The following is an 18,657-nucleotide window of genomic DNA, read 5'->3' as shown; positions in this document are numbered from 1 at the left end:
AATTGCATCTCGAGGAATTTGATCCTTTAAACACTTCCATATTACTTCCAAATTAAAATAGATCTAAACTAAACTAATTATTATTAATAATAATTTTGTAATAATGTTATTTCAAAATGTATAAACATATATGATTTTTGTTTTTATTTAATATATTTAATAGATATATTTAACTTTATTGCGAGACAACTGTTCGTACGTGGACAAAAGTCTAGATTCCCTAGTTTCTAGCCATTTTAGGACGAGCGTTCCAATTTCCCTTCAGACAACCGCTAACATATCCACAAAAATCGCCTCTCCATTTTTAAAAATCAGATTGGGCTCCAGACATGTGAAGCAGATTGCTTCCGCAATTGAAGCAGCAACAGACACAAAGCGTACGCATCAATCAAATTACAGCGTTTGACTGTTGCAAACATCTTTACATTTACAGCTACAACAGAACTGAACCGATCCGGCTTCACACTTTATTAATTGAGCCAGGCCGAGCTGACCATCTGGAGAAGCGAATAATTGGTGGGGACTTTGACCGGAACCCTAGAATGAAATAATATATAGCAGGCGATAAAGCAATATATCTTTTGTTTCCTAGCTCTCGGCTCTGTGCTTACCCCGGAAATGTATCGTTTTCTCTAAATATTTGCATCCCAAGGGCGCATCTGTCGCCACATTTCAGCATATTCGTAGCTTAAAGGTCGATTTCCGACGGGACCTGCGAAAGATCTCGGAATACAGGGGGTAATTTTAAGAGAATTGCAAGGAATTTCTGTAATTTTGCCCAGAATATCCAGTTTTTTCCGGGGCAGGCTTCTGGGAGCTTCAGCGAACGTTGGGCTCCCGCTCGAATTCGAAACTGCACAACACAGGTCATCGGTCAGCACAATTTTCTCTGGGGCGTTTCAAAGAAATACGATCTGTGGGCTATGCAGGTCTGCCTTCTTGCGCACACTTAAAAAATAAATAAATATGTTTTGTAAAATGCTTCCTAAAATGGTTCTTGAACTACCAATATGATAAATTTGTTGGTTTGGGTGATATTTAACATGATTGGCATGCAAATATGATATTTTGGTGTTTATGGCAAGAAATTAGCACATTGTTCGGTAGTATCTGTTTTCTTTGAATGCACAAGCAGCTATGCCCCAGCTGATTTACAGTTAGATTTAATAATCCCAAACATTGCCCACGACACGCAAGACCAAGTACCCGTGAGTTCTTACCAAAAATGCCAGAAGGGAACATTTGAGATGGTATATACGGGGAAATTTTGGAAAATTTTAAAGATGGAAATCTATTTTAAAGGTTAGAAAACTGGGTGAATCTTTTGTAAAATGTTTTGTAAAATGTTTGGAAATGTTTTAGTAAAATTTTTCAAATTTTTAATAATTTTATATAGTCACTCTATAAAAGTTTGTCTATTTTTATTGTCTATTTTTAATGTGTTTATTTTTAATTTTTTTTAAATGTAAAACAATTTTATATTATAAAATTTGGCTGGAATATTTTTTTAAAGAAAAAATGGAAATTAACTAATATTTTTTTTTGGAAAAAGCTGGAAAATTAGCTCACTTGTGAATATTAGTTCCTAAAATTTTCCCCGTTCTATCCGTGTTAGGAATTGTACCCATTGATTAAATTAGCCCACTTGCGAATATTAGCTCCTAAAATTTCCCCGTCAACCACAAAGCATTATGTGCAATAATCAATGTATCCATAAAATGTTGACATATATAATGATCCAAATGAGTCAACCGCGGAGCTCTATGGAGCTCTATGTGGAGTAATGTTGACATGATATACTGATCCAAATGAGTGATATATACACACACCTTATCAGTGCTTTTTTCACTCAGATAAACTACGCCTTATAATCAATGTTTTTTCATTCAGATAAACTACGCCTTATATTTTGTGTAATAAAATCCATCCGACTGAATTTTGTGTACTAAAGTCCATCCGTAAATGTTCCCACTTTCCTGTAAGTCTTTTTTCTTAGACGCTCAAAAAAAGATTGGGATGTCCCCAAATCAGTTATATTTTCCAGAGTGAGACGACTCTTGGTTAGAATTATAAAAACCGAAGAATAAGAGTTGGATTTGTTCCCTTTGGATGTTTGGCATATCACTTGATATCAAATTTCCCTCAATTTTCGCTACTCAATTGATTTAAATTGCCCAAACCTGCTGCCAAGTGGATTGCCTCTTTAAATGGAACGAAAATTCACAAAGAAACTTTGAATCTGGCTGCCTTTTGGAACGACAATCCTTTCTTTCACTGTGTCTGCCCCAAGGAAAAGTTGGTCTGCAAGGAGTGAGTGAGCATTTTGTTTCCCCTTCAATTTGGCATGTATATGCCACTGTCTTTGTTCTCCAACTTGGCCAAATTGTTGTCAACTCCCTGATACTATGACAAGTTTGACTAGGTTGATTCAATCTTTTGATTCTCGTTTTTCACCTTTCAATGACATACTGTCCATGGAATAGCTATTTTTCACCGGTCGAAGACATCTTCTCCATGGAATTACTATGTGTAGCAGATCGAGTTCACAATCTGATGTTCCCAGGATTTTCATTGCATTGGTCTATTTCTGTCATGCAAAATGATGGGATAAGCAGGATTTGGAATGTTTAATTATACCTGTACTTTATAATCATGCAAGAGTTATTTCTTCACGTTCATGTTTGGTCCATCTTTTGTCTTTGTTCGAGTGATATTGGCACTGACTAGTTATTTTTCGTTTTTCCTGTTGACCTTGAATGCCTTAAGACATTGAAGGTACCCACACAAAGTAACAAGATCAATCATCTGATGGATTGACTTCCAAACATTCCAAGAAAGCTTTATTTGGATTCATTTGCCTGTGGGGTTCTTTCCTTTAAGGAAGTAGATTGAGTGAAGGAAACATTTGTGACGTATAACAAAAGATCTGTGTGGGCTCATAAAAACATATGCTACAAATTATGCGCAGGAATACAATAAGCTATTTCTGTGCCGCTGTACATACATGGGAAGGAACACTTTGGCAAAGAGTAAATTAGGTGTCAGAAATTTAGATGTTTGTTAAGCAAGGAATGGCCTTTACAGATGCAGTGATCACATTTATGTGTACCACGCAACTGATTGACAACAGATGCATTCACAAGATAAGAATGACCTACTTTACACCGAAATATTTGATTTCATCTGCATTGTTTTCGTTGTTTCAAACTATCATTAGCATAGGATATGGATACTCAGCACTGTGTATGATTCTAAAGCTTAGACATTATTTTGGCACTGTGTTTTTCTTGTCGGTTTATTTATCTCAACATTTAAATCTTACCATTAGCTTTGAGTTCCTCGCTATTTATGAAAGGTAATTTGAGTTTTCATGAAATATAATTGAAGTTGTTTATAGTTTATTCTTTCTGATCAGTAACAGTGACTGCAAGAATATGCTTTGGGTGCTTATGATGTATTTGGTCTCTCTCTGGAAAGGGCAGATGCCATGCATTAATGAAGCCATCTTGAGTCTTGACTCTTGACCAGTTGCAAGTGACTTTTGAGCTCCAGGCAGAATCCAAATTGTCAAGCTATGAATGGCCTTATCAATCTATTGAATAATGTTCAGGTCTGTGTGTGGGGTTCATCAAGCAACTGTAATCAGAATATTCCTGATATCATGCTTACTCGTATGACTTTTTGGTTAGTCTACATTGATGTCTGAATCTGGGCACTGATAAGCAATATTGATAACATCTTTCTACTTGTGGACCCATATATTGAATTCTCCTGATGAACTACTAAGAACCTTGCTTTCGACCGTGTCAAATATTTATCAAATAGTTCTTGCTAGTGTGGCAACTTATTAAAATATCAAATTGTCAGTGACATGCTCAAATAATCTCTGACCGTGTGACTGTTATGGCCAACAGGACTCTGAGATTCTCAGTCCTCTGAAATACACTGGGATTGAATTGCTGTTTATTCAAAGAAGATAAACATAATGTGTTTTTGTCATTAAAGCTTCCTGTAACTATGAATGCAAATAATGTGTATAGAGCTTCGATACAAAGGGTGGGCTACGGTTGAAGCCTTTGCAAGCACAAGCCAAAGTGTCCAAGACTCGAAACAATGGGCTGGCTTAGGCCAAACCATCTGTATACATAAGGCTGACTAAAAGCATCAAAAGAAAGGGCCAAAACCCTAATATAACCAAACTAAGAAGTGATTATGCCAGCATTGGTGAAGGTTGGTCATGATCATCCGGGGTAGGACCCCATCATCCAGTCATGGGGGGATCAGGGTTTGTCAACAGCTCAATTTGTACCAAACAATTGGTGGGAGCCTCAGGAGGCTTCAACCCTTTGGAAGTGGCCATGCCTGAGTTGGGAAATGTTTGTCATTGTGGGGTGGGCCTATGGTAAAGAAGATAATGTATCATTTTTTAGAGAAGAAGTGTTTTTTCTGAAATATATTGTTGGATATATATTGGGGCAACAATGTATCTTTTCAGTTTTGCCAATAGTTTCCACAAAATCCCTTTATTGTTTGATTTTTAACTTGGATGGCAAAACTTTTCTAAATGGGGAGGGCATGTCGTGTACCAAACTGTTAGGGTCCAACCTTAATCCCTTTATTTATGTAATAAGCCCAAGGGGCCTTGTCAAAGTCATAGTTAGTTAATTGAGTCAATAAAGCCTGTAAGCGATTATCCACATTAATAATAATTGTAAGTGCTTGACCCACATTATAAAAAAGGGACCACAATTAGTTGTAAACGGACTATAGTTAATAAATAAAGTGGTTAACCCGTATTATGCAAGGGACCACTAGTAGTTACAATTTTGGATGTCATAAAGCTCTAAATAATCTTAGATAGCGATGGAAGAAGCATCGAGTTTTATTGTAATTGAGCTCTGCTCTATTGGAGGTTGCCCCCTCGAAGAGGCAAGTGAATGCTTCTGAATAATAAAAAATCTTTGCAGCTTGTCTCAATTCCTGCGATATTTATGTGTTTATGGCAATATTGTTTTGTATTTCTGACATTCTGTTATTCTCGCAGGTCAAGTGCATAACAAGTGGTATCAGAGCACTTTCCAGGGCCAGTTGTGCCTCCAATTTTTGCAGATTATTTTTAGGCTAGAGACATGTTTCGACGTCTTTAGACTACAAGATCTATCGTTGAGCGCATAAACCTGCAGATTTGGGGAGGCATGCACACAGGAACTACAAGAGTTTGTCACGCTTGTTGGACTCTCTTGTAGCCCCTGTGGGTACCCCTTCGAGTAGTAGCGCAATAGACAGAACCGCACATAGACTGCACTTCCACGTACCCTTGAGTATATCGGAAGCCCCCTTTAGTGTAACCTGAAACATAATCCTAGATAAGCCATCAACCATCTTGCTGCTATAGTACACTGAGAACAACACTCGAGAGATTACTCGCACGTACAATAGGGTAGTACGGCTAAGGGTACGGTCGATTTGATGAAACACTGAGAGGGGGGTGAATCAATATATCATTCAATTGTTATAGTTAATTCCAGTTAAGATTTTTTACAATTACAACCAGAAAGTACATAATAGGAATTTTATTAATAACAAATGAGGACGCCAATCCTCTTTTTACAATAAATTGAGTACAATGATGTTGAGGGCTCCAACCCTTCACTTCACTAGGCTCCACCCTGTTGCCAAGCTCCAACTTGGGCTTCACGAGGCTCCAACCTCTAGGGCTCCAACCCTATCTTCCATAAGGCTCCAACCTTGTCTTTAAGAGGCTCCAACCCCGAGGGCTCCAACCCTTCAACTTTTAACAAACAAAATGTATAAATGACTTACTTCAAGACTTCCTTCACAGACTCCTAATTTGTCCATTGTCCAAGATATGAATGAAAGTTTTCTTCACTGTCCAAAGCTCCAAGTTCTTCACTATTCACGTCCCAAATTCTTACTGTTCACGCCTCCAAATTCATGCCTTCAAGAAAGGCCACAAGCTTGTCTATCCCTTCCAAATTTCCACTGTCTAAAAGGGTGCAGAGCCAAGTTTGAAGTGTTAACAAATCTGAGGTATAGGTAGAGTTACCATTAATCCGAGTTTGGAACTGAGGCTCCAAAAGTCTGTAACAAGGTCTCCATTGTTGACTGTTCACAACTTCGAGCTTCTTGAACTACATGTACGAGCCTCCTCTTACAGGTCTGAGCCTCTCTTACCCTTGAGCCTTCCCCAATCTGTAGTTTTGAGCCTCTGCAATGGTAAACTACAGGTCTGAGCTCTTTGTCCACAGGTCCGAGCCTCTGCAATGGTAAACTATAGGTTTGAGCTCTTTGTCCACAGGTCCGAGCCTCTGCAACGGAAACAATCCATTGTTTTGAGCCTTTGCAATCGTAACCGTCCACTGTTCCAGGCCTCCCACAGAAGACTGGCCACAGATCAAGGTTTATCATTGGTCCAAGCTTCACAAATGAGCTTCCATAGGTCTGAGCACTTTCAGAGGAAACTGTTCGAGCTCTTCACAAATTTATACTTCGATTCTAGCAGTCCGAGCCACAACAAACTTGCTGATCTGAGCCTCTTTAGTTCACTGTTCTCTAGTCCGAGGTCTGCTCCTTAGGTTTGAGGTCTGTATTTCTAGCTTGAATGATAACCCAACAATTAGCCCAAACAATAAACTTCTACGTTCTCCACAACCTCCTTAGTTCACGACATGTGAACTTCTCACACTTCTGTCTTCTGTTTGATCCGAGATGGTGGCTAAAACGATGAGAATCTGAGATTAACCTCATATTTATTTTGAGTTATAATGAAGGGACATGTCACTTGATGAGGAGCTGACTTGTACATGTTGGCTCATGTCGGCTAGCATAAAAATCATTATATTTCAACTTGTAAAATCATTTTCTCTTGGCTTATGAGGAGTTAGAAGGCGTGTAATAACTTGTTGGAAAGAGCTCAATATTTTCTACGAGCCTATGCCAATTTCATCCTTAAATAAGGTCATTTTAACATCAATAAAATTATATTTGTGAATTGCCATCATTATTTTATTCATGACAATCATATATTTTTCCGTGGTAGCCTTTAGGGTTTCATCATATGCTAGGGCTTCTTCTTTAGGGCTCCAAGTGTATTATTCATTTAGAGCATCTTCAACATTATTCATCCATGCATCATTATCTTCATCAATGCTCATATTGACATCAATGGCAATTTTGAACAACAATCTCCCCCTTTGTCATTGATGGCAATATTCTCTCTTCTTCCAATATTTCCTCCCCCTTTTACATCAATGGCAAATGGGGTGTCCAAGTACTCCCCCTATCAAGTTGCCTCTAGTTGTGTGCTATGGCTGGTGGCGTAGCACGACAAATTGCTGTAGCAACAGACCTCCAAAAATGTGCCAAAATAACTTCCAAACAACAACGTGTTTGACCCTTAGGAACTCGGCCTAATAGTCAGCATTCTCGGCCCTCTTCACAACAAACTCGGATCTTGATTATATCACTGTTCCAACCCTAAGACTATCCGCACTTACCTTAGCCACTCGGCCTCCTGTAGCAAACTTCGGATCCCTGTTTTCCCACGCTGTCCAGACTCTAGGTTGCTGCAGCTAGGGTATATCCATATCACCCTTAGGTAGGGCAACGTAGGGCCTCCTCTAGTTGCTGGTTGGGGCCTTCCCTTTGTTGCAGATTAGGGCTTCCTTTAGCTGCGGATTAGGGCTCTTCTAGCTGCGGATTAGGGCCTCTTAGTTCTGCGGCCAGATCACCTACAAGTCTGCGGATAGGGCTCTCCTAGATACCCTTCTTTAGGGCTGCGTAGAAGGCATCTCCTCTAGACCTCCTCTTCCACCAAAAACCCAAAACAAGTGGAGAGTGAGATCACAAGAGATGAGTGGTAAATGACTTGAAGTCCTCCTTTATTTATACTAAAACGTTGAGCACAAGTGGGGTTTATTTGGTTGCTGGCCGACCTTGACGAATTGTCCCATAACACTAATAAATTCATATCTCCATGAATACTTATCGGAATTGGATGATCTTTAGATCAATCCTACACCTCTCGATGAGAGGGATCCAAGAAAAATATTAGCTGCCATAAATAAGATGACCCACATGGAGTTTGGCCCTAGTTGCCAATTTTAACAGTCTTCCTGCGCTACTCCAATGAAGACTAACATAGGGCACGGAGGGCTGCGACCTGTCACCATCAAATGTCCCTTCTCCAATGAACACGGGCTAGGAGAACTTCTCATCATTTGCTATAGATGTCCTTCTCCACAAGACAAGTCTAGGGCTACACACTGCTCCTGGCTGATCAAACCCTTGAGCTCAACAACTGCCACTCTAGCAGCGACTTTTGTCCATCAAAGTGCTTCACACCGGGCTCTAACTTGGGCACTATGCTGCCCTCCAACAGACCATAAATGCCCAATCCACTGTCCACACTTGGTCCACTCTCATGTTTCCCTCAAACAAACCACGAGAGACCAATTCTTGTTGTAGCATCTACCTCTGGCTAGGGCATCCAACACCTAAGAAGACCCTTCCTCTTGGCTACCAACAAACTTCACCAACTAGTCCACTCTTAGGACACCATCCACCTAGCAAGTCTCATCAACCCAAGAGGATGACTCAATTGTCGTGCAACCATCTGCTACTCCTTTTGACATACATGTTACTGTTGAATTGACTGCGCATAGGATGTCCTCAAAACTATCCAACTGGACCAACCAAACCAACCATCCAAACTGGTCCAAAACTAGACCCAACACAAGTCAATAACGGAGAAATGATATACTTCTTGATTGTTGTTCATGAACAAAATTCTGGTCACTGGTTAGGGCTTCTCCTGTAGCCTACAACAACCCACCAACTATGGCCAAAACTCACCTCAAACGTTGCGACTGATTCCATCTTCAAGAATAGGCAACTCGCTGCCTTATTAGGGTCCTGCACAACCCTGTTTTAGGCTTGGTCACCCCACCAAATTGACACTACAGGTTTGTGGTCCAACAAACACAAGACTGTCAATTTTTTGGCTTGTTTCAAGGAAGAAATCCCACGTCCTACTAGCCCAGAACAACTCCTCTACTATGCAGCCTTGCTGCAAGGCAACTCACACTCCAAAACAGTGTCAAGGGAGACCCTAACGTCCCCTCTCTCCTTCACTTAAGTAGCATCTACTCGCGACCCAAAACACAGATGTATTTCTCCTTATTTCGGCCCAAAATTGTTCTCCATGACCTTGACCTCCTGCCTGTAGGTACTAGACTCCCAAATCGTCTAGAAGGAGGCATAAACTATGCCTTCACCTTCGCTGGGCTCCTCTCTTTTGCGTCTAAAACAAAGCTCTTCTCTTAGACGTGTTGCACCATGGATGTGTTAAATAACTCTAAACTCACCTGTTATTTATATCCAACAAGAGGACTCCATCAAATGATAGAAAGAGGGCTGCCAACTTGTCAAGAAGCCTCTCAACAACTAGGCCGACTTGACCAAAGCCACACTCTACATTCAAAAATTCATTTCTCTTCAACTACAACTTAGAATCAGATCATTTTCGATGCGTCAGATTCGTCTCGACGTGCACTAACATTCCCATCTATCACATGTTGAAATCTCATCACGGATCCACACCCACATGCTTGGGTGCAAAGCCCACAAGCTTGGGTTTCACACCCACAAGTGCTTTTGTGGCGCTCTAACCTCCAAATCCTGAACCCTAGGGCTTGGGGTACCTCCCAAGCTACCAAAGATCAACACAAAACTCCTCTCTGAAACTAGTCTTTGATGAAGTGGTACGTGATCTCAATTAGCTTTTTGACTGATCACGAAATACTAGATTCTCAAAGAGTTTGATACAACTCTGATTATCATAGCATATCATAGTTGGTCTCAACCTCTGACCAAATAACCCATGTAGCATCATGCAAAGCCAAAGTGCCTCGCAACTAGCTTGACTAGCTACAATATACTCTGGCTCTGCGCTGCTCAATGCCATTGACCTTTGTTTCTCGCTGAACCATGACATAACTGTTGAGCCCGACAAGAAACAACACCCGAAAGTACTCTTCATGTCACTAACACTGCCATCCTAATCCGAGTTTGTGCAATCGATCAATCTAACTCCATCACCCCTGACATAGTCCAGACCATAGTCCATTGTGCCCTGTAGGTACCTCAAAACATGTTTTGTAGCCACTTAGTGCACTTTCATGGGCTCCATCATAAACCGACTCAACGTGTTGACTGCGAAATAAATATCTGGCATAGTGTTGACTAGATACATCAAAGAATTGATTAGTCGATGATACAAGGTGGGGTTCACCAACTCAGAATCTAATGTATGTAGCTTCTTCTAGCTGGTGATCATAGGGGTATCCATAGGCCTGCAACCATCCATACGAAATCTCCTTAGTATATCACTTGCATACCTGCCCTGGCCCACGAAGATATGCCCATCCTCCTGCGAAACCTCCAACCCCCAAAAGTGATGCATCACTCCCAGATTAGTCATGTCAAACTCTGAAGCAAGGTCCCTCTTGTAGTGCTAGATGAGTCTGTCCTCTCTTGTAATAAATAAGTTATCCACATACAAAACCAGAATGAGTGGATCGTCACCAACCATGATAAAGTATGGGTTCGGATCTGCATCACTCATCTGGAAACCCCTCTGCTGCAACTAGGCATCTGTCCTCTTGTACCATGCCCTAGGCACCTGCTTCAATCCATATAAGGCTTTCTTAAGCCTACACACATGATACTCCCTCCCATGCACCTCAAAGCCCTATCGCTGCTCAATGTACATCTCCTCTTGTATAGCCCCATTGAGAAAGGCGATCTTCACATCCATCCGGTGAATCCTCCAACCCATCTCAACTACTATAGATATCATTGCTCTAATGGAAGTATAACAAGCAATTGGTGCGAAGGTCTCCTCATAGTCAACTCTCTCTAACTGTGAGAATCCCCGAGTCATAAAACGAGCTTTGAACTTCTCCACGCTACCATCTGCAACATGTTTAATCTTGTAGAGCCACCTGGAAGTCACCACCGACTTCCCTTTAGGTCTCGACACTACCTCCCACACATCATTCTCCATGATGAAGGCATACTCCACCATGGCATCCCTCAAGATTTGCTGACTAGCGACCTCCTCATAACTTGCTGACTCTGTCTCCACAACATCCGCCACATAACCACCCAACCTCTCTGGTGGTCTGCTCTCTCTCCTAGGCCACTTAGGTTTCTCCACTACCTCTTATGCTTCCTTCAGTGTCTCACGAAGCCATTTTGGCTTCCTCTTCCTTGTAGTAGCCTCCTCAACTAGTATGGGAAAATCCTCAACTAGAGCCTCTCCTCTCGACGAGGAAGGCCTTCCTGTGGTCTGTGGTGAACCTGGACTCTGAGATCCTGCGCCCAGTGATACTGGACTCTGTGACCCTGTCATCCTTGAAGTAGGTGATCCTCTTGACCCTAGTGTACCACTTGAAGATCCTGATACTTGTGGTCTGGCCCCTTGCTGAGGAGCATGCGGCTCTACCTGATCAACCTCTCGAGACCTCTTCAAGCCCTCTCCTCAAATCTCACCTCTCGCCTTAGGACAACTTTCCTTTGCACAAAAATGTATATATGGTAGGCCTCGCTAGTCTCATTGTAACCCATAAAGATACCCTTTTTTGTAGTGGGTTCCAGCTTTGTCCTCATCTCCTCAAGGACGTGTGAATATGTAAGGCCCCTAAAGATCCCGATGTGCCCAGTCTCAGGCTTCTTCCCAGAAAAAGCCTCCTCAGGAGTCTTATTCCCCAAGACTCTATGTGGGCTCTTGTTCTACAAACAGACTACAGTGTTACACGCCTCATCCCATAAATAAAAAGGTAGTCTTTGATCATGCAACATAGCTCTATTTGCACCCACTATGGCCCAGTTCTTCCTTTTCGCCACCCCATTCCCCTAGGGGTTATAATGCACTATGTACTCCCTTCTAATGCCTGCACTATTACATAACTCCTTCATCTCCTTGGAGGTATACTCACCCCCATTGTGTACAAACCACACATTGAAAGACGTGACATGAGTGGCAAGACTCACCACTAAGCCAAACTCTGTGTCAAATCTGGAGGTGAACTCATCCACCTTTGCTGAAGCTGCAACTCCCTTCTTCTTGCCCTTCTTGTTGGGACACTGAACAACATAGTGACCCAACTTCCCACAAGCAAAGCATTTCACTTTGCTCATGTCCTTCTCCTTGGCCTTCTGCTTCCCCTTCTCCTGCTTAGCTCCACTAGAAGACCCCTTCTTGGCCTTCTTCTTGCCCTTAGCTGCAAGGGCAACATTCTCCTCCTCATCTACCCCACCACGCTGGCTGCCACTCTTGGCACTCCTCTTAGTCTCCTCCTGGATGAAATCATCCCACATCCTTCTCCAGTTTGGAAGGTGCTCTCTAGCTACAATGCCATATATGAATCCATCCCATTGATTGGTGAAACCATCTAGTGCAATCTTGACCAACTAGTCCTCAGGGATAGCCTTTCCCACAATAGCCAATTCATCTCTCACCTGTTTGATCTTGGTGAGATATGAGGTCACATTGTCAGTCTTGGTCATCTTGGTGTTTCTTAGCTTTTGCCTCAACATCGTCTTCCTATTCTCATTGGAGCTCTGGTGTAAAGTGACAAAGGAATCCCACATTTCATAGGCAAACTTCATTCCTGTCACATGAGGGAATAGGTGGTCTTTGATGGCATCAAGAATGATTCTCCTTGCCTTCACATTCTTCTTGTTGAAGTCCACCAACTGAGTTGGATCAATAGGAGGTTGCACAGGACTCTCCACTATGTCCCACACTTCAACTTCTTCAAGCAATAGCATCATCCTCTCCTTCCAGGGGCCAAAATTATCAACCCCACTCAATCTGTCCTCCACCCTCAAACCAGTCGCCATGACCCTCACAACCAACACAAAATGAGCAGATCTGTTACTAGGCAACCTTCCTCCCTCTCAACCAATAATTCTTTGGGTTTCTGACTGAGGTTTTAGGCTTGCTGTTCACTGATATGGCAGAAGTTTTCTTGCTAGTCTCTTCTATCCGCTGATTGAAAAACTTCACTGTAGGTTCATAGGCTCTGATACCAAGTACAAAATTTCAGATCTGGTAGCCCTTCCCAGTTTCAAGTTTTTAGCATATATGTTGAATGGCCACAACCCCAAAGTATGTTAGCTGATATAAAACATTTATTGCAAATTCATTTGAAACATTTGAGGACTACTTCTACACTTTTCTTTTCCAGCTGATATGAAAAGTAGACAAGCACACACTCATAAATTTGTAGACAGTGTTTTTGGTTTAATGACTCTAGAAAAACCCACAAGGGGAAAACCACTCTTCAAGGAGGATTTAATTGCTTTTAAGGAAAATAATTACACTAACAGAAATTTAACAGATTTATCTCCCTTTTCGATGATGAGATAGTACAGTCCTTTTTGCATGAAAAACACTGCCAGACAGTTGACAAGCTCAATCACTGATTTTGCCTTGTTTCTCATGCTGAAGAAGCCTTGAAACTTGTGCCAAACCCAACTAATTTTCTTGAGAAAATTCGTGCCTCTATTCTGACAAAACAGCCTCAGGATTCACGCTGAAAGAGTCTCGAGATTTTTGCTTCCAGTCCATGAATTTATGGTAGAGACAGACCTCGGAAATTGTGCAAGAATTCCTGCCTTCTGCATGCTTTGACGGCTGATAGATACCCTCGAAATCCGGGACAGATATGCTCTTGTAGCTGCCTCGAAAATCGAGCCAACAATCTGTATTTTATGCCTGGAAAGTCAGGCTGTCTAGAAATGCGGGCCAGCTGATTTACTCTCCCTCTTCCTTGGAATTCGAGCTCCTTGTTTTCTGTAGAATTCTCCTCTTGCAATTGCTGTAGCAACATCCTTCTTTTCCTCTCCTTCTCCTCTCCAAAACTCTCATGTAGAATGAATGAGAAAAAACTCCTTTTTCTCTTTGTGTCTTCTCAAATGAAGAGAACCCTAACCCTTGAGATCTAATGGCTGAGATTAAATCTCAGCTCATTAGATCAAGGGTGGAGATCATTTCCTCTCTTGACCCCTTCTTACATATGCCCCCTTCAATTAATGAGCCTCATAATCACTTTTTAATGTTTTTGTACCATGTACACTTTTTCTCTCATAAAGTGACTTCAATATTAAAAATGTACTTTGTACTTTCTCATAAAGTCGCTTTATAACACTAATGACATTAATATGTTGAAGTACAAGTACATAACCCATAAAAAGTAACATTGCTCAATGAAATTAATATAACTCATAATGTTACTAGACAAAAAGTCATTAATGCGTCTTCCTAGGCCAAAAGGATAAATGTTGTAGGAAACACCTTGTTGGTACCCTTATTTTCAACATCATGATTGGTCCAAAGTTCAAACACATTGACATCGAATGCCATTTCATTGGAGATCATGTCCAAAGAGGAGCAGTGAAGCTACGATACATTTCCATTGATGAGCAAGTTGTGGACATTCTCACGAGGTCCCTTATGAAGGGAAAATTTGTTTTCTTTCAGGGACAAGATGGTAGTGGTAACGAACACTTTCCTTGCTAAGAGAGAGTGTTAAAATTAGCTAGGCTAAATGTCTTCCACATTGGCTTGGCCCTTGGGCTAGCATGTGGGAGAATATCCTAAAGTGACTTGGGAAATAAATTAACTTTATGAGATATAAAGTTATGAGATAAAGTGCACTTTAAGTGAAGTCAATGAAAGATTAAAACACAATTGTTAGATCATGATGGGCTAAGATCAAATCTCAACTGTTTATCTTGGAGGCTATCTGGAAGATCTAGAGTCACCTATTTGTCTTCTTAAGTGGCACGAATCCGAAGGAGAGCTCATTCTTCAATTGTGTGAGAGACACAAGAGGCCAAGAGGAGAGGTTGAGCTAAGGAGAAGGTGAAGACAACAAGAGGCATGCATTCCAAGGCAGCTGAGCACTGAGCACTAATTTCTAAGCAGAAAAATTGGTAAGCAAATCGAGGACGAGGTACCAGCCTGAGAGGAATGTACAACAACATTAAATCAGACCATTCTGCGCATTTATTGCAAGTTGTACAACCCATTTCGTCTGCTGTTCGTGCACATAAATCAAGGCAGATTTCTGAGTTGGCTTGGCATGCATTTCGAGGTAGATATGAGCTATTTTTTTCTGGGCACTGAAATTCGAGGAATTGTTGCATTTAATGTTGTATCAGACCATACAACTATACGTAATTTTGGGAAGAGTTTGGCACGAAATTCGAGGAGCATTTGTGGCACGAATTTTGAGAAAAAGAGCTGCTAATTGGTTGAGATAAGTTGCTATTAAATTCTGTTGAATTTCTGTGTTGTAAAGAATTTTCTGAGAGCTGAAAGAATAATAAAATCTCCCTTTTGCACTAGTTTTCCCTCGGGTTTTTCGAGGGATAGTTTGTCCAAAAATTATGAGTTTTGTTGATGAGTTTGTTGTTCATAATTTGTTGATTTCACATTTAAATTTGTCTTATGTATTGTCGTTCATAAAAATCGTAGCTCTGTTTGCTGAGTTGTATGCAAATTTTCTGAGTAATTTTTATTGGAATAGTTACCTATGTGTAGACAAAGTGTTTGACGAAATTCCTACAAGAGATTTCTGAACTGTAGGTTAATTTTTTAGTGTATTTTCTCACATGGTATCAGAGCTTGGTTGCTCAGATTGAATCAATAGTGGGACAACAATTAGAACTCAGTTCTATTCTTCAAAGGAGGAGGGAAGGCAAATCAAATAAAGGAAAAGGCAAATAAGGGGCCTTGTACAAGCAAAGGGGAGGGAAGGTAACTCAAGTATCTAAGCACTCCCTCTACAACAAAAATCGTTGATGATGGTTTCACACAACCTAGTATATGACTATGACACCTATTATGAAGTAAACCCCAAGTCGTAATGCCTATCACTAGCACCTATTGTTTGAAAGTGTTGACCAAGGAACTGCTCCTCCCCTTAGGATTGGAAGCACCTGGTAGTGTTATGTGATAAACCTACCATATCTAACTCTGGAAACTTATATAAATTCATATGCTATTGAGACATTTGAAGATGATACTTGTGTGAAGCACTTTGATGGCTTTGACATTGAATATGGTCCACATTGATGCTTTATGGTTCTTATAACCATGATGTTGATTTATGGTTCTTTTACCTTCATGTCAGCCCTAGAAAATAGCTCAAAAATGCATGAACAACTTCACTTTTGCTTCTCTAATGCACTTTTACGTAATGTCTCAAACTAATTGTCAAATTATTGAAACATTGTGCCTAGGTTACTGTCTAATTTAGCCTTGATTTCACATTGCTTATTTACTATTTTCACGACTAAATTTGTTGTTGTTATAAACACTTGTATTCTTGCGATTTGCTATTTTTAAACCCTAGTTTATAGCAGCCTTGTGTATTTTCTTGTTTTGGCGTGTTCGATAAAACTATTCGAGGTTCTATTGGCCAACCACAATGTTTAGATTGACCCTTAGCTTCCTTGAAACCAAATCTGCAATTTACGCCTTCATCCACCTCAAACCCAAATTCGCTATACCTTTACCTGGTGGATTTGCATTGTAGAATCCTTAGGGGGCACTTAGCTTAAGATCCTTAGGTTACTTGATCCCGAAGCCCTACCAAGGAAGCCTCCCTTGTGTTGCATTGTGTCTATCACTAAAGAGATGAGAGTGGTTGCTAAGGTGATAGTGGTGACACTCTTGAGTGTGACACATTGTCTAGGTGACCTAGCGAGACTTTGCACTAGGTTGCTAGATTTTGTTGTAACATTTTTGGTAGCATCGTCTATGAGGAGTCAAGTTCTCGTGATTCGAAGTTTACGCTTCAAACTTTTGTATCTCAAAGCCTATTTTACTTTTCTATATATTAAAAAGTAATATGTTATATTATTATATGAACCATGTAAAAGATAATGTCATCCACCATTTTTCACCTGTCATCCTGAATGTCACCATCCATCAACTCATAAGTAAACTTATTCTTGGAATATTCTGCCAACAGGTGTGATTTCCAATTAGCTGAAATCTCCATAAGCGAACATGATGTTGGTTACCTGGAAAGGGCACTGACAACAATATTTTTCTTGCCTTTCATATACTCAATGTCAAAATCATAAGGCCGTGTCTTGCTTATCCATTTTTGTTGCCTCTCATTCAAATCCTTCTATTCTAGGAAATACCACAAACTTTTGTCGTCAGTCCCAACCACAAATCTACCACTAACCAAATAATGGCGAGCATCTCCTTGTTGTAGATGGAGTAGACCCTCTCTGGTTCCTTGAGCTTTCAACTCTTAAACGCTATTGGATGTCTATTCTGCATCAAGACAACTCCTATACCCTCTCTCGCAGCATCACACTCAAGCACAAAGGGCTGAGTGAAATCAAGAAGTGCCAATATTGGACAAGTGCTCATCACCTCCTTGAGCTTGTTGAATGTCTGCTGAGCTTCCTCTGTCCACCTAAATGCCCCTTTCTTCGTAAGATTTATTAAGGGTGCACCCAATTGTGAAAACCTCTTAAGAAAGCGCCTATAATAGCTGCATAATCCGAAAAATCCCTGCAACTTTGTAAGGGTCCTAGGTGGTGGCCAACACAATATGGCTTGGATCTTCTCTTGATGTACTTTCACCCCTTGCACATTGATCACATGGCCTAAATATAGAATATTTGTTAGACCAAATTCACATTTTGACGCCTTGGCATATAATGACTGCTGCCCCATAATACCCAATATCTCATCTAAATGCCTTAAGGGATCCTCCCATATGCTGTTGTATATAAGGAGATCATCAAAGAACACCAACATAAACTTCCGCAATTGCTTGTTGAAGATGTGGTTCATGTAGGATTGGAAAGTGGCAGGTGCATTGGTCAACCCAAATGGCATGACAAAGAACTCATAATGCCCATAATGACACTTCAAGGCAATCTTGTGAACATCTTGTTCCTTGACTTTCATTTGGTGATATATTGATTGAAGGTCAATCTTTGAGAAGTATACTACCCCATGCGACTCGTCTAATAGTTCGCTGATCTTGGGAATGAGATAACTATTTTTGTTGTTTTCTTATTCAAAGCTCGATAGTCAATGTACATCCTCATAGTGCCATCCATCTTCTTAACCAAGATTATTCACAAAGCAAATGGACTGAAGCTGGTTCTAGGAGTCAAGAAGACCTGAGGTAAGAGAGGTCTAGGAGTCACTCCACTCGCATTCTGAGGGTTATTTTGAATTGGGATATGGGTGTTGCTCCCTTCAACATGGTTTTTATTGTTACCATTGACCCTTTTGAAACATTGTTTTCGGCATTATTTTGGTTCCATTGATTATTTGCTATAGGTTGGATGATATGTCGAATCAACTGTTGTTGCTCCCTTGCAAGGTCATTTAGAATATTCATAGTGCTTCCCCCAGGTTGTTTGTTACTGTTCCCCATGTCTTTACCTTTTTCTTATTATGAGTGAAGATTGTTATCACCCTTTCTTTGTTTCTTGTAGGTGATGTATTCCCTGTCCTTCAGAGACATCAAGATAACATGCACTCAGAGGCTAGTAGGAAAACCCTCACTAGGATACCACGGTAAAATC

The 18,657-nt window shown here is 40.7% G+C and overlaps 1 protein-coding gene across 5 annotated transcripts in view; it reads left to right on the top strand.

Moving 5' to 3' along the window:
* The first annotated feature begins 249 nt into the window (after positions 1-249).
* Positions 250-18,657, top strand: part of LOC149233054 (G protein alpha subunit 1) — a 318,543-nt gene continuing 300,135 nt past the window's right edge. For 2 of the 5 annotated variants that reach the window (XM_089379667.1, XM_089379668.1), the window contains exon 1: positions 251-929. The gene's annotated coding sequence lies outside the window, so the exon portion shown is untranslated. Of the gene's footprint in view, positions 930-18,657 lie in introns of all 5 variants that reach the window. The other 3 variants (XM_089379669.1, XM_089379670.1, XM_089379671.1) reach the window with 2 other exon arrangements.

Source organism: Pinus tabuliformis, chromosome J (assembly GCF_031772625.1).
Source record: "Pinus tabuliformis cultivar Carrire ecotype Pingquan chromosome J, CPIR1, whole genome shotgun sequence".
Lineage (NCBI taxonomy): Eukaryota > Viridiplantae > Streptophyta > Pinopsida > Pinales > Pinaceae > Pinus > Pinus tabuliformis.
This window is presented reverse-complemented; position numbering and strand designations above follow the sequence as displayed.